The 15556-nt window shown below is 35.1% G+C and overlaps 2 long non-coding RNA genes across 5 annotated transcripts in view; one reads left to right on the forward strand and one right to left on the reverse strand.

Moving 5' to 3' along the window:
- Positions 1-2502, reverse strand: part of LOC147810062 (uncharacterized) — a 29358-nt gene extending 26856 nt beyond the window's left edge. The window contains exon 1 of the long non-coding RNA XR_015434093.1: positions 2353-2502. This is a non-coding gene — a long non-coding RNA (uncharacterized LOC147810062). The remainder of the gene's footprint in view (positions 1-2352) is intronic.
- Positions 1-15556, forward strand: part of LOC147810060 (uncharacterized) — a 553747-nt gene that overhangs the window by 137319 nt on the left and 400872 nt on the right. The window lies entirely within an intron of this gene.

The raw sequence follows: 15556 nt of genomic DNA on the forward strand, positions 1-15556 counted from the left end.
CATTGCGCAGATGGTTTAAATGAAAGTACCACCACCCTTTTACAGGGAATATAAAACATATTTAAAAAAAAAAAACATCTAAGTGATGATCTTTCTGGTAAATAAAGTTGTGATCTTACAACAACTCGTAAGTTATGTGATTTCTCTTTAAATATATCATATCTTAATTTTACATGCTTAAAACATATTCAGCGAAAACCTAGTTAGCAAGATAACGCGGATAAATATATTCAACCACTTAAATTCTCATTCGCATCTTCTAGTTCACTCATACGAATTTCTCAAGAGTCACAATTGCCCGAGAAATACATGTAAATGTTAAGAAGCTACATGTAAAATGAACTTATGGGTGACCGCATTAGTAATCGCAAGCCCCGAGTGTCACAAACAATTCAAGGAAGTGCAGATTGCAATAGCACGTGTGTGACACATGCAGTGAATATTTAAACTTAAATGTAGAGAGAGTGCTAATTCAAACAAACACTCATTGAATAGGTGTCAAAATTTCTAAAAATATATACATATGCCAAGAAATGTAGATTAAACATCCTAAAAAAAATTTTTAATTTGTCCGTGTCACCATAGATTCAATAGTGACGCAAATTTGACGTCAGAAGTGTAGGGAAAATATCGTTTTGATGAAAAAATAACAAATTTTTTATGTTTAATAAATACTTTTTAGAAACTTTGACACCCATAAAAGACTTGATATTAGTATCAAAGCTCTACAGTGAAAGGAAAATTATAAAAATCATATATAAATTATAAAAAATCATTAAAGTGTCCGCAAAATGACCCCCTCAAGTGCAGTACATAAAAATAATTAGACAGCAGAGAATCACAATGCCTATAACCGAAATAGACAATGGTTCACATTAAGTGTAGGATAAAAAGAATGTTGTTAAAATGACTCATATCATGCCGGCATCATTATCGATTAAAGCGACACTTGTGCTAACAATCGAGATGAACAAAATAAAAAAACTTTTTATGATGTCTAATAAATATTTCTTAGTATATGTATAAGTTTTTAGAAACTTTGACACCCATCCAATAACTTGATAATAAAATCAAAGCTCTCTAGCGAACCGAAAAATTATAAAAAATCATTAAAGTGTCCGCTAAGTGACCCTCTCAAGAGCAGTGCATAATAATAATTAGACAGCAGAGAATAACAATGCCTATAACCGAAATAGACAATGGGTCACTTTAAGTGCATGATAAAAAGAATTTTTTTTATCACGACTCATGTCATGCCTGCATCATTATCGATTATAGCGACACCTATGCTAACAATCGAGGATGATATGGACAAAGTAAAAAAATTTTTTATGATGTTTAATAAATATTTCTTAGTATATGTATATGTTTTTAGAAACTTTGACACCCATCCAATAACTTGATAATAATATCAAAGCTCTCTACTGAACCGAAAAATTATAAAAAATCATTAAAGTGTCCGCAAAATGTGCAGTACATAATAATAATTAGACAGCAGAGATTCACAATGCCTATAACCGAAATAGACTATTTTTCACATTAAGTGCATAATAAAAAGAATGTTATCACGACTTATGTCATGCCTGCATCATTCTCGATTATAGCGACAATTGTGCTAACAATCGAGGGTGAGATGGACAAAGTAAAAAAAATTTTTTATGATGTTTAATAAATATTTCTTAGTATATGTATATGTTTTTAGAAACTTTGAAACCCATCCAATAACTTGATAATAATATCAAAGCTCTCTACTGAACCGAAAAATTATAAAAAATCATTATAGTGTCCGCAAAATGACCCCCTCAAGTGCAGTACATAATAATAATTAGACAGCAGAGCGTCACAACACCTGTAACCGAAATAGACAATGGTTCACATTGAGTGTGGGCCAAAAAGAATGTTCTTATTGACTAATCTTATTTTGTTTAAAGCAACATTTGAATATAAAACAAGAAATAATTTTTTTTTTAATTTTTCTTTACTAGTGGGCTGCGCCCCCTGCTCGCTAATGCTCGCCAACCCCCGAAAATTGCTACGCAATCTTATATGGTTTGCTTCGCGTACCAAGATCGCTTCGCTCGCTACTAACTTAGGTACATTGAAAATGCACACAATTCTAAGAATTCAAAACAATCATTCAAATCCATATAAAAAAAATTACATCTTTTTAGTAAATACTAAGTCATTAAAATAAATTTGAATTCAAATAAATGACATGTAATTTGTTAAACCTATTAGAAATGTGCTATAGTATAATTCGTGATGTAAATCAAAAATCGCCAAATAAATTCGTGAAAAAAAGCGCTTTCGACAAAATACTAAAATAGAGATCTATCGACAAAGACTATTCACTTCTGCCTAGCTTAATAGTATGATATTGCCGCAGCTGATGCTCTCTGGTTATTTCAGTTTCCGTTTTTAAAAGCGCTATATGTTGAGTCACCTCAGATAGATTTGGCATGGGACATTTTTAGCGGCAATCATGGGTCAATTCGCCGTGTATGCGATTTTCCAGTGGTGCCATCTATGACCAAGAATTTGACATCTGCTATACTCGTTAATAAGGCGGACTCATTCATGCATTCATCCACAGATCGTAATTTTGACCTGAACTGGAGAACGATAAATCTCCAATTCAGCACCACCAGAGGTACTGATTTTTATAGGAACATCGAGGACTTTGTGGCCCGACAGATTTAGCGTGCATCAGTCACCATTACTATGGAAAGCTCCCCGATCGGAGCTTGGAGGTAATTTTAAAGTTGACAGTTAGGTCTGGCAGGAATGTCTTCTGATTTTTTGATTTTTAAATTTAAAGAGGGCTGACTTAGAACGGCTAAAACCGGTGAAAATTATCGAAATTCTCCTAACAATGTTTTGAGTCGTGATGGCTCAGTGGTTAACGAAATAAGCTGTCATTGAGAAGAGCTGGAGTTCGATTTCCAGAGGCAGTAAGAAGCCTACTCAGCCTCAGATCGATGGGTATTAGTTGATGTGTAAAGTAAAGGTGGCATGTGCATAGTGCTAACCACAATCGTGCCATATTGGTCACGAAATGGTGCAGTCTTATCTCCCATAACCTACTACGGTGTTGCGGGAACTCTCTACTTTACCACTGTTTTATTTTTTATACAACGCTGCCAAAAGCGATCTTAGGAATTTCAATGAATGATGTATTTAAAAGATAATAAAAAACAATGCGTTAAATTAAAAAAAAAACACTTAAAAACTATTAATATTTGAACTATCGGTAGTTTAAAGCAATGCAAATGAGGAAATAATTACAGTCCGGTGTTTTGACAACCATACTACTCGGACACGAGAAGCCTGCTACAATTTCGCTTCAAAAGTCCTCTCACAGTCAGCTATGCAATAGAACTTTGAGGCACCCCCTGCACCCCCTAATTCACATATACAAATTTCCTCCATCAGAAATGTTTGGACCATAGACACCTACTTAGGGACCGAGTTTGAAAAGTATAACATAATATTGAAGGGAGTTAGACGCCTTCGAAATTCGAACCCCACCCCCCATTTTTTCTATTTTTTTTATAATTATTATTTCATTATGCGTTCCTTAACAAAGAAAGATGCACGATTCTACTCATAGATCAACTTACGCATGATAAACTTTCGAATATATTGTAAAAATAATTTAAAACAATGGAAATTAAACAATTTTCCCGGATTTTTCGAGTTTTCTCCCGTTATTCGCCAATTTCCCTATTTAAAAAAATTATTTCCTATATGTAGGAACCCTTAAAATATAGAAAAACACATTGAAAAAATAATATAATGCATAATAAGCGGAAGCAAAAAAAAAAAGAAATTTTTCTGAAAAGTTGCTGATCATGGGATTCGATCCTGCGCCCCCTCGCCCCAACCGTCGGTTAATAGTCCGGTGTTTTAACCACCATACTACTCGGACACGAGAAGCCTGCCACAATTTCGCATCAAAAGTCCTCTCACAGTCAGCTAAGCAATAGAAGTTTGAGGCACCCCCTAATTCACATATAAAAATTTCCTCCGTCAGAAATGTTTGGACCATAGACCCCTACTTAGGGACTGAGTTTGAAAATTATAACTTAATATTGAAGGGAGTTAGACGGCTTCGAAATTCGAACCCCACCCCCCATTTTTTCTATTTTTTTTATAATTATTATTTCATTATGCGTTCTTTAACAAAGAAAGATGCACGATTCTACTCATAGAACAACTTACGCATGATAAAATGTCAAATATATTGTAAAAATAATTTAAAACAATGGAAATTAAACAATTTTCCTGGATTTTTCCAGTTTTCTCCCGTTAATCGCCATTTTCCCTATTTAAAAAAATTATATCCTATATGTAGGAACCTTTAAAATATAGAAAAACACATTGAAAAAATAATATAATACATAATAAGCGGAAGCAAAAAAAAAAGAAATTTTTCTGAAAATTTCCTGATCCAGGGATTCGAACCTGCGCCCCCTCACCCCAGCCGTCGGTTAATAGTCCGGTGCTTTGACCACCATACTACTCGGCACGAGAAACCTGCCACAATTTCGCTTCAAAAGTCCTCTCACAGTCAGCTATGCAATAGAACTTTGAGGCACCCCCTGCACCCCCTAATTATCATATAAAAATTTCCTCCATCAGAAATGTTTGGATCATAGACCCCAAGTTAGGGACCGAGTTTGAAAATTATAACTTAATATTGAAGGGAGTTAGACGGCTTCGAATATCGAACCCCACCCCGCCATTTTTTCTATTTTTTTTTATTATTATTATTTTATTATGCGTTCTTTAACAAAGAAAGATGCACGATTCTACTCATAGAACAACTTACGCATGATAAACTGTCAAATATATTGTAAAAATAATTTAAAACAATGGAAATTAAGCAATTTTCCTGGATTTTTCCAGTTTTCTCCCGTTAATCGCCATTTTCCCTATTTAAAAAAATTATTTCCTATATGTAGGAACCTTTAAAATATAGAAAAACACATTGAAAAAATAATATAATGCATAATAAGCGGAAGAAAAAAAAAAAGAAATTTTTCTGAAAAGTTGCTGATCCTGTGATTCGAACCTGCTCCCCCTCGCCCCAGCCTTCGGTTAATAGTCCGGTATTTTGACCACCATACTACTCGGACACGAGAAGCCTGCCACAATTTCACTTCAAAAGTCCTATCACAGTCAGCTATGCAATAGAACTTTGAGGCACCCCCTGCACCCCCTAATTCACATATAAAAATTTCCTCCTTCAGAAATGTTTGGACCATTGACCCCTACTTAGGGACCGAGTTTGAAAATTATAACTTAATATTGAAGGGAGTTAGACGGTTTCGAAATTCGAACCCCACCCCGCCATTTTTTCTATTTTTTTTATTATTATTATTTCATTATGCGTTCTTTACCAAAGAAAGATGCACGATTTTACTCATAGAACAACTTACGCATGATAACCTGTCGAATATGTTGTAAAAATAATTTAAAACAATGGAAATTAAACAATTTTCCTGGATTTTTTCAGTTTTCACCCGTTATTCGCCATTTTTGCTATTTAAAAAAATTATTTCCTGTATGTAGGAACCTTTAAAATATAGAAAAACACATTGAAAAAATAATATAATGCATAATAAGCGGAAGCAGAAAAAAAAAGAAATTTTTCTGAAAAGTTACTGATCCTGGGATTCGAGCCTGCGCCCCCTCGCCCCAGCCGTCGGTTAATAGTCTGGTGTTTTGACCACCATACTACTCGGACACCTGAAGCCTGCTACAATTTCGCTTCAATAGTCCTCTCACAGTCAGCTATGCAATAGAACTTTGAGGCACCCCCTGCACCCCCTAATTCATACATAAAAATTTCCTCCATCAGAAATGTTTGGACCATTGACTCCTACTTAGGGAGCTAGTTTGAAAATTATAACTTAATATTGAAGGGAGTTAGACGGCTTCGAAATTCGAACCCCATCCCGCCCTTTTTTCTATTTTTTTTTATTATTATTTCATTATGCGTTCTTTAACAAAGAAAGATGCACGATTCTACGCATAGAACAAATTACACATGATAAACTGTCGAATATATTGAAAAAATAATTTAAAACAATGGAAATTAAACAATTTTCCTGGATTTCTCCAGTTTTCACCCGTTATTCGCCATTTTCCCTATTTAAAAAAATTATTTCCTATATGTAGGAACCTATAAAATATAGAAAAACACATTGAAAAAATAATATAATGCATAATAAGCGGAAGCAAAAAAAAAAGAAATTTTTCTGAAAATTTGCTGATCCTGGGATTCGGACCTGCGCCCCCTCACCCCAGCCGTCGGTTAATAGTCCGGTGCTTTGACCACCATACTACTCGGCACGAGAAACCTGCCACAATTTCGCTTCAAAAGTCCTCTCACAGTCAGCTATGCAATAGAACTTTGAGGCACCCCCTGCACCCCCTAATTCACATATACAAATTTCCTCCATCAGAAATGTTTGGACCATAGACACCTACTTAGGGACCGAGTTTGAAAAGTATAACATAATATTGAAGGGAGTTAGACGCCTTCGAAATTCGAACCCCACCCCCCATTTTTTCTATTTTTTTTATAATTATTATTTCATTATGCGTTCCTTAACAAAGAAAGATGCACGATTCTACTCATAGATCAACTTACGCATGATAAACTTTCGAATATATTGTAAAAATAATTTAAAACAATGGAAATTAAACAATTTTCCCGGATTTTTCGAGTTTTCTCCCGTTATTCGCCAATTTCCCTATTTAAAAAAATTATTTCCTATATGTAGGAACCCTTAAAATATAGAAAAACACATTGAAAAAATAATATAATGCATAATAAGCGGAAGCAAAAAAAAAAAAGAAATTTTTCTGAAAAGTTGCTGATCCTGGGATTCGATCCTGCGCCCCCTCGCCCCAACCGTCGGTTAATAGTCCGGTGTTTTAACCACCATACTACTCGGACACGAGAAGCCTGCCACAATTTCGCATCAAAAGTCCTCTCACAGTCAGCTAAGCAATAGAAGTTTGAGGCACCCCCTAATTCACATATAAAAATTTCCTCCGTCAGAAATGTTTGGACCATAGACCCCTACTTAGGGACTGAGTTTGAAAATTATAACTTAATATTGAAGGGAGTTAGACGGCTTCGAAATTCGAACCCCACCCCCCATTTTTTCTATTTTTTTTATAATTATTATTTCATTATGCGTTCTTTAACAAAGAAAGATGCACGATTCTACTCATAGAACAACTTACGCATGATAAAATGTCAAATATATTGTAAAAATAATTTAAAACAATGGAAATTAAACAATTTTCCTGGATTTTTCCAGTTTTCTCCCGTTAATCGCCATTTTCCCTATTTAAAAAAATTATATCCTATATGTAGGAACCTTTAAAATATAGAAAAACACATTGAAAAAATAATATAATACATAATAAGCGGAAGCAAAAAAAAAAGAAATTTTTCTGAAAATTTGCTGATCCAGGGATTCGAACCTGCGCCCCCTCACCCCAGCCGTCGGTTAATAGTCCGGTGCTTTGACCACCATACTACTCGGCACGAGAAACCTGCCACAATTTCGCTTCAAAAGTCCTCTCACAGTCAGCTATGCAATAGAACTTTGAGGCACCCCCTGCACCCCCTAATTATCATATAAAAATTTCCTCCATCAGAAATGTTTGGATCATAGACCCCAAGTTAGGGACCGAGTTTGAAAATTATAACTTAATATTGAAGGGAGTTAGACGGCTTCGAATATCGAACCCCACCCCGCCATTTTTTCTATTTTTTTTTATTATTATTATTTCATTATGCGTTCTTTAACAAAGAAAGATGCACGATTCTACTCATAGAACAACTTACGCATGATAAACTGTCAAATATATTGTAAAAATAATTTAAAACAATGGAAATTAAGCAATTTTCCTGGATTTTTCCAGTTTTCTCCCGTTAATCGCCATTTTCCCTATTTAAAAAAATTATTTCCTATATGTAGGAACCTTTAAAATATAGAAAAACACATTGAAAAAATAATATAATGCATAATAAGCGGAAGAAAAAAAGAAAGAAATTTTTCTGAAAAGTTGCTGATCCTGTGATTCGAACCTGCTCCCCCTCGCCCCAGCCTTCGGTTAATAGTCCGGTATTTTGACCACCATACTACTCGGACACGAGAAGCCTGCCACAATTTCGCATCAAAAGTCCTCTCACAGTCAGCTAAGCAATAGAAGTTTGAGGCACCCCCTAATTCACATATAAAAATTTCCTCCGTCAGAAATGTTTGGACCATAGACCCCTACTTAGGGACTGAGTTTGAAAATTATAACTTAATATTGAAGGGAGTTAGACGGCTTCGAAATTCGAACCCCACCCCCCATTTTTTCTATTTTTTTTATAATTATTATTTCATTATGCGTTCTTTAACAAAGAAAGATGCACGATTCTACTCATAGAACAACTTACGCATGATAAAATGTCAAATATATTGTAAAAATAATTTAAAACAATGGAAATTAAACAATTTTCCTGGATTTTTCCAGTTTTCTCCCGTTAATCGCCATTTTCCCTATTTAAAAAAATTATATCCTATATGTAGGAACCTTTAAAATATAGAAAAACACATTGAAAAAATAATATAATACATAATAAGCGGAAGCAAAAAAAAAAGAAATTTTTCTGAAAATTTGCTGATCCAGGGATTCGAACCTGCGCCCCCTCACCCCAGCCGTCGGTTAATAGTCCGGTGCTTTGACCACCATACTACTCGGCACGAGAAACCTGCCACAATTTCGCTTCAAAAGTCCTCTCACAGTCAGCTATGCAATAGAACTTTGAGGCACCCCCTGCACCCCCTAATTATCATATAAAAATTTCCTCCATCAGAAATGTTTGGATCATAGACCCCAAGTTAGGGACCGAGTTTGAAAATTATAACTTAATATTGAAGGGAGTTAGACGGCTTCGAATATCGAACCCCACCCCGCCATTTTTTCTATTTTTTTTATTATTATTATTTCATTATGCGTTCTTTAACAAAGAAAGATGCACGATTCTACTCATAGAACAACTTACGCATGATAAACTGTCAAATATATTGTAAAAATAATTTAAAACAATGGAAATTAAGCAATTTTCCTGGATTTTTCCAGTTTTCTCCCGTTAATCGCCATTTTCCCTATTTAAAAAAATTATTTCCTATATGTAGGAACCTTTAAAATATAGAAAAACACATTGAAAAAATAATATAATGCATAATAAGCGGAAGAAAAAAAGAAAGAAATTTTTCTGAAAAGTTGCTGATCCTGTGATTCGAACCTGCTCCCCCTCGCCCCAGCCTTCGGTTAATAGTCCGGTATTTTGACCACCATACTACTCGGACACGAGAAGCCTGCCACAATTTCACTTCAAAAGTCCTATCACAGTCAGCTATGCAATAGAACTTTGAGGCACCCCCTGCACCCCCTAATTCACATATAAAAATTTCCTCCTTCAGAAATGTTTGGACCATTGACCCCTACTTAGGGACCGAGTTTGAAAATTATAACTTAATATTGAAGGGAGTTAGACGGTTTCGAAATTCGAACCCCACCCCGCCATTTTTTCTATTTTTTTTATTATTATTATTTCATTATGCGTTCTTTACCAAAGAAAGATGCACGATTTTACTCATAGAACAACTTACGCATGATAACCTGTCGAATATGTTGTAAAAATAATTTAAAACAATGGAAATTAAACAATTTTCCTGGATTTTTTCAGTTTTCACCCGTTATTCGCCATTTTTGCTATTTAAAAAAATTATTTCCTGTATGTAGGAACCTTTAAAATATAGAAAAACACATTGAAAAAATAATATAATGCATAATAAGCGGAAGCAGAAAAAAAAAGAAATTTTTCTGAAAAGTTACTGATCCTGGGATTCGAGCCTGCGCCCCCTCGCCCCAGCCGTCGGTTAATAGTCTGGTGTTTTGACCACCATACTACTCGGACACCTGAAGCCTGCCACAATTTCGCTTCAATAGTCCTCTCACAGTCAGCTATGCAATAGAACTTTGAGGCACCCCCTGCACCCCCTAATTCATACATAAAAATTTCCTCCATCAGAAATGTTTGGACCATTGACTCCTACTTAGGGAGCTAGTTTGAAAATTATAACTTAATATTGAAGGGAGTTAGACGGCTTCGAAATTCGAACCCCATCCCGCCCTTTTTTCTATTTTTTTTTATTATTATTTCATTATGCGTTCTTTAACAAAGAAAGATGCACGATTCTACGCATAGAACAAATTACACATGATAAACTGTCGAATATATTGAAAAAATAATTTAAAACAATGGAAATTAAACAATTTTCCTGGATTTCTCCAGTTTTCACCCGTTATTCGCCATTTTCCCTATTTAAAAAAATTATTTCCTATATGTAGGAACCTATAAAATATAGAAAAACACATTGAAAAAATAATATAATGCATAATAAGCGGAAGCAAAAAAAAAAGAAATTTTTCTGAAAATTTGCTGATCCTGGGATTCGGACCTGCGCCCCCTCACCCCAGCCGTCGGTTAATAGTCCGGTGCTTTGACCACCATACTACTCGGCACGAGAAACCTGCCACAATTTCGCTTCAAAAGTCCTCTCGCAGTCAGCTATGCAATAGAACTTTGAGGCACCCCCTGCACCCCCTAATTATCATATAAAAATTTCCTCCATCAGAAATGTTTGGACCATAGACCACAAGTTAGGGACCGAGTTTGAAAATTATAACTTAATATTGAAGGGAGTTAGACGGCTTCGAATATTGAACCCCACCCCGCCATTTTTTCTATTTTTTTTTATTATTATTATTTCATTATGCGTTCTTTAACAAAGAAAGATGCACGATTCTACTCATAGAACAACTTACGCATGATAAACTGTCAAATATATTGTAAAAATAATTTAAAACAATGGAAATTAAACAATTTTCCTGGATTTTTCCAGTTTTCTCCCGTTAATCGCCATTTTCCCTATTTAAAAAAATTATTTCCTATATGTAGGAACCTTTAAAATATAGAAAAACACATTGAAAAAATAATATAATGCATAATAAGCGGAAGAAAAAAAAAAAAGAAATTTTTCTGAAAAGTTGCTGATCCTGGGATTCGAACCTGCGCCCCCTCGCCCCAGCCGTCGGTTAATAGTCCGGTGTTTTGACCACCATACTACTCGGACACGAGAAGCCTGCCACAATTTCGCTTCAAAAGTCCTCTCACAGTCAGCTATGCAATAGAACTTTGAGGCACCCCCTGCACCCCCTAATTCACATATAAAAATTTCCTCCATCAGAAATGTTTGGACCATTGACCCCTACTTAGGGACCGAGTTTGAAAATTATAACTTAATATTGAAGGGAGTTAGACGGCTTCGAAATTTGAACCCCATCCCGCCATTTTTTCTATTTTTTTTATTATTATTGTTTCATTGTGCGTTCTTTAACAAAGAAAGATGCACGATTCTACTCATAGAACAACTTACGCATGATAAACTGTCGAATATGTTGTAAAAATAATTTAAAACAATGGAAATTAAACAATTTTCCTGGATTTTTCCAGTTTTCACCCGTTATTCGCCATTTTCCCTTTTTAAAAAAATTATTTCCTATATGTAGGAACCTTTAAAATATAGAAAAACACATTGAAAAAATAATATAATGCATAATAAGCGGAAGCAAAAAAAAAAAGAAATTTTTCTGAAAATTTGCTGATCCTGGGATTCGAACCTGCGCCCCCTCACCCCAGCCGTCGGTTAATAGTCCGGTGCTTTGACCACCATACTACTCGGCACGAGAAACCTGCCACAATTTCGCTTCAAAAGTCCTCTCACAGTCAGCTATGCAATAGAACTTTGAGGCACCCCCTGCACCCCCTAAATCACATATAAAAATTTCCTCCATCAGAAATGTTTGGACCATTAACCCCTACTTAGGGACCGAGTTTGAAAATTATAACTTAATATTGAAGGGAGTTAGACGGCTTCGAAATTCGATCCCCACCCCGCCATTTTTTCTATTTTTTTTTTTATTATTATTTCATTATGCGTTCTTTACCAAAGAAAGATGCTCGATTCTACTCATAGAACAACTTACGCATGATAACCTGTCGAATATGTTGTAAAAATAATTTAAAACAATGGAAATTAAACAATTTTCCTGGATTTTTTCAAATTTCACCCGTTATTCGCCATTTTCCCTATTTAAAAAAATTATTTCCTACATGTAGGAACCTTTAAAATATAGAAAAGCACATTGAAAAAATAATATAATGCATAATAAGCGGAAACAAAAAAAAAAAGGTAATTTTTCTGAAAAGTTGCTGATTCTGGGATTCGAACCTGCGCCCCCTCGCCCCAGCCGTCGGTTAACAGTACGGTGTTTTGACCACCATACTACTCGGACACGAGAAGCCTGCCACAATTTCGCTTCAAAAGTCCTCTCACAGTCAGCTATGCAATAGAACTTTGAGGCACCCCCTGCATCCCCTAATTCACATATAAAAATTTCCTCCATCAGAAATGTTTGGACCATAGACCCCTACTTAAGGACCGAGTTTAAAAATTATAACTTAATATTGAAGGGAGTTAGACGGCTTCGAAATTTGAACCCCACCCCGCCATTTTTTCTATTTTTTTTATTATTATTATTTCATTATGCGTTCTTTAACAAAGAAAGATGCACGATTCTACTCATAGAACAACTTACGCATGATAAAATGTCAAATATATTGTAAAAATAATTTAAAACAATGGAAATTAAACAATTTTCCTGGATTTTTCCAGTTTTCTCCCGTTAATCGCCATTTTCCCTATTTAAAAAAATTATATCCTATATGTAGGAACCTTTAAAATATAGAAAAACACATTGAAAAAATAATATAATGCATAATAAGCGGAAGCAAAAAAAAAAGAAATTTTTCTGAAAATTTGCTGATCCAGGGATTCGAACCTGCGCCCCCTCACCCCAGCCGTCGGTTAATAGTCCGGTGCTTTGACCACCATACTACTCGGCACGAGAAACCTGCCACAATTTCGCTTCAAAAGTCCTCTCACAGTCAGCTATGCAATAGAACTTTGAGGCACCCCCTGCACCCCCTAATTATCATATAAAAATTTCCTCCATCAGAAATGTTTGGATCATAGACCCCAAGTTAGGGACCGAGTTTGAAAATTATAACTTAATATTGAAGGGAGTTAGACGGCTTCGAATATCGAACCCCACCCCGCCATTTTTTCTATTTTTTTTATTATTATTATTTCATTATGCGTTCTTTAACAAAGAAAGATGCACGATTCTACTCATAGAACAACTTACGCATGATAAACTGTCAAATATATTGTAAAAATAATTTAAAACAATGGAAATTAAGCAATTTTCCTGGATTTTTCCAGTTTTCTCCCGTTAATCGCCATTTTCCCTATTTAAAAAAATTATTTCCTATATGTAGGAACCTTTAAAATATAGAAAAACACATTGAAAAAATAATATAATGCATAATAAGCGGAAGAAAAAAAAAAAGAAATTTTTCTGAAAAGTTGCTGATCCTGTGATTCGAACCTGCTCCCCCTCGCCCCAGCCTTCGGTTAATAGTCCGGTATTTTGACCACCATACTACTCGGACACGAGAAGCCTGCCACAATTTCACTTCAAAAGTCCTATCACAGTCAGCTATGCAATAGAACTTTGAGGCACCCCCTGCACCCCCTAATTCACATATAAAAATTTCCTCCTTCAGAAATGTTTGGACCATTGACCCCTACTTAGGGACCGAGTTTGAAAATTATAACTTAATATTGAAGGGAGTTAGACGGTTTCGAAATTCGAACCCCACCCCGCCATTTTTTCTATTTTTTTTATTATTATTATTTCATTATGCGTTCTTTACCAAAGAAAGATGCACGATTTTACTCATAGAACAACTTACGCATGATAACCTGTCGAATATGTTGTAAAAATAATTTAAAACAATGGAAATTAAACAATTTTCCTGGATTTTTTCAGTTTTCACCCGTTATTCGCCATTTTTGCTATTTAAAAAAATTATTTCCTGTATGTAGGAACCTTTAAAATATAGAAAAACACATTGAAAAAATAATATAATGCATAATAAGCGGAAGCAGAAAAAAAAAGAAATTTTTCTGAAAAGTTACTGATCCTGGGATTCGAGCCTGCGCCCCCTCGCCCCAGCCGTCGGTTAATAGTCTGGTGTTTTGACCACCATACTACTCGGACACCTGAAGCCTGCCACAATTTCGCTTCAATAGTCCTCTCACAGTCAGCTATGCAATAGAACTTTGAGGCACCCCCTGCACCCCCTAATTCATACATAAAAATTTCCTCCATCAGAAATGTTTGGACCATTGACTCCTACTTAGGGAGCTAGTTTGAAAATTATAACTTAATATTGAAGGGAGTTAGACGGCTTCGAAATTCGAACCCCATCCCGCCCTTTTTTCTATTTTTTTTTATTATTATTTCATTATGCGTTCTTTAACAAAGAAAGATGCACGATTCTACGCATAGAACAAATTACACATGATAAACTGTCGAATATATTGAAAAAATAATTTAAAACAATGGAAATTAAACAATTTTCCTGGATTTCTCCAGTTTTCACCCGTTATTCGCCATTTTCCCTATTTAAAAAAATTATTTCCTATATGTAGGAACCTATAAAATATAGAAAAACACATTGAAAAAATAATATAATGCATAATAAGCGGAAGCAAAAAAAAAAGAAATTTTTCTGAAAATTTGCTGATCCTGGGATTCGGACCTGCGCCCCCTCACCCCAGCCGTCGGTTAATAGTCCGGTGCTTTGACCACCATACTACTCGGCACGAGAAACCTGCCACAATTTCGCTTCAAAAGTCCTCTCACAGTCAGCTATGCAATAGAACTTTGAGGCACCCCCTGCACCCCCTAATTATCATATAAAAATTTCCTCCATCAGAAATGTTTGGACCATAGACCCCAAGTTAGGGACCGAGTATGAAAATTATAACTTAATATTGAAAGGAGGTAGACGGCTTCGAATATCGAACCCCACCCCGCCATTTTTTCTATTTTTTTTTATTATTATTATTTCATTATGCGTTCTTTAACAAAGAAAGATGCACGATTCTACTCATAGAACAACTTACGCATGATAAACTGTCAAATATATTGTAAAAATAATTTAAAACAATGGAAATTAAACAATTTTCATGGTTTTTTCCAGTTTTCACCCGTTATTCGCCGTTTTCCCTATTTAAAAAAATTATTTCCTACATGTAGGAACCTTTAAAATATAGAAAAACACATTGAAAAAATAATATAATGCATAATAAGCGGAAGCAAAAAAAAAAAAAGAAATTTTTCTGAAAAGTTGCTGATCCTGGGATTCGAACCTGCACCCCCTCGCCCCAGCCGTCGGTTAATAGTCCGGTGTTTTGACCACCATACTACTCGGACACGAGAAGCCAGCCACAATTCTGCTTCAAAAGTCCTCTCACAGTCAGCTAAGCAATAGAAGTTTGAG

Source organism: Parasteatoda tepidariorum, chromosome 5 (assembly GCF_982258835.1).
Source record: "Parasteatoda tepidariorum strain Cologne lab strain chromosome 5, Ptep-v5.0, whole genome shotgun sequence".
In the NCBI taxonomy this organism is placed as follows: domain Eukaryota; kingdom Metazoa; phylum Arthropoda; class Arachnida; order Araneae; family Theridiidae; genus Parasteatoda; species Parasteatoda tepidariorum.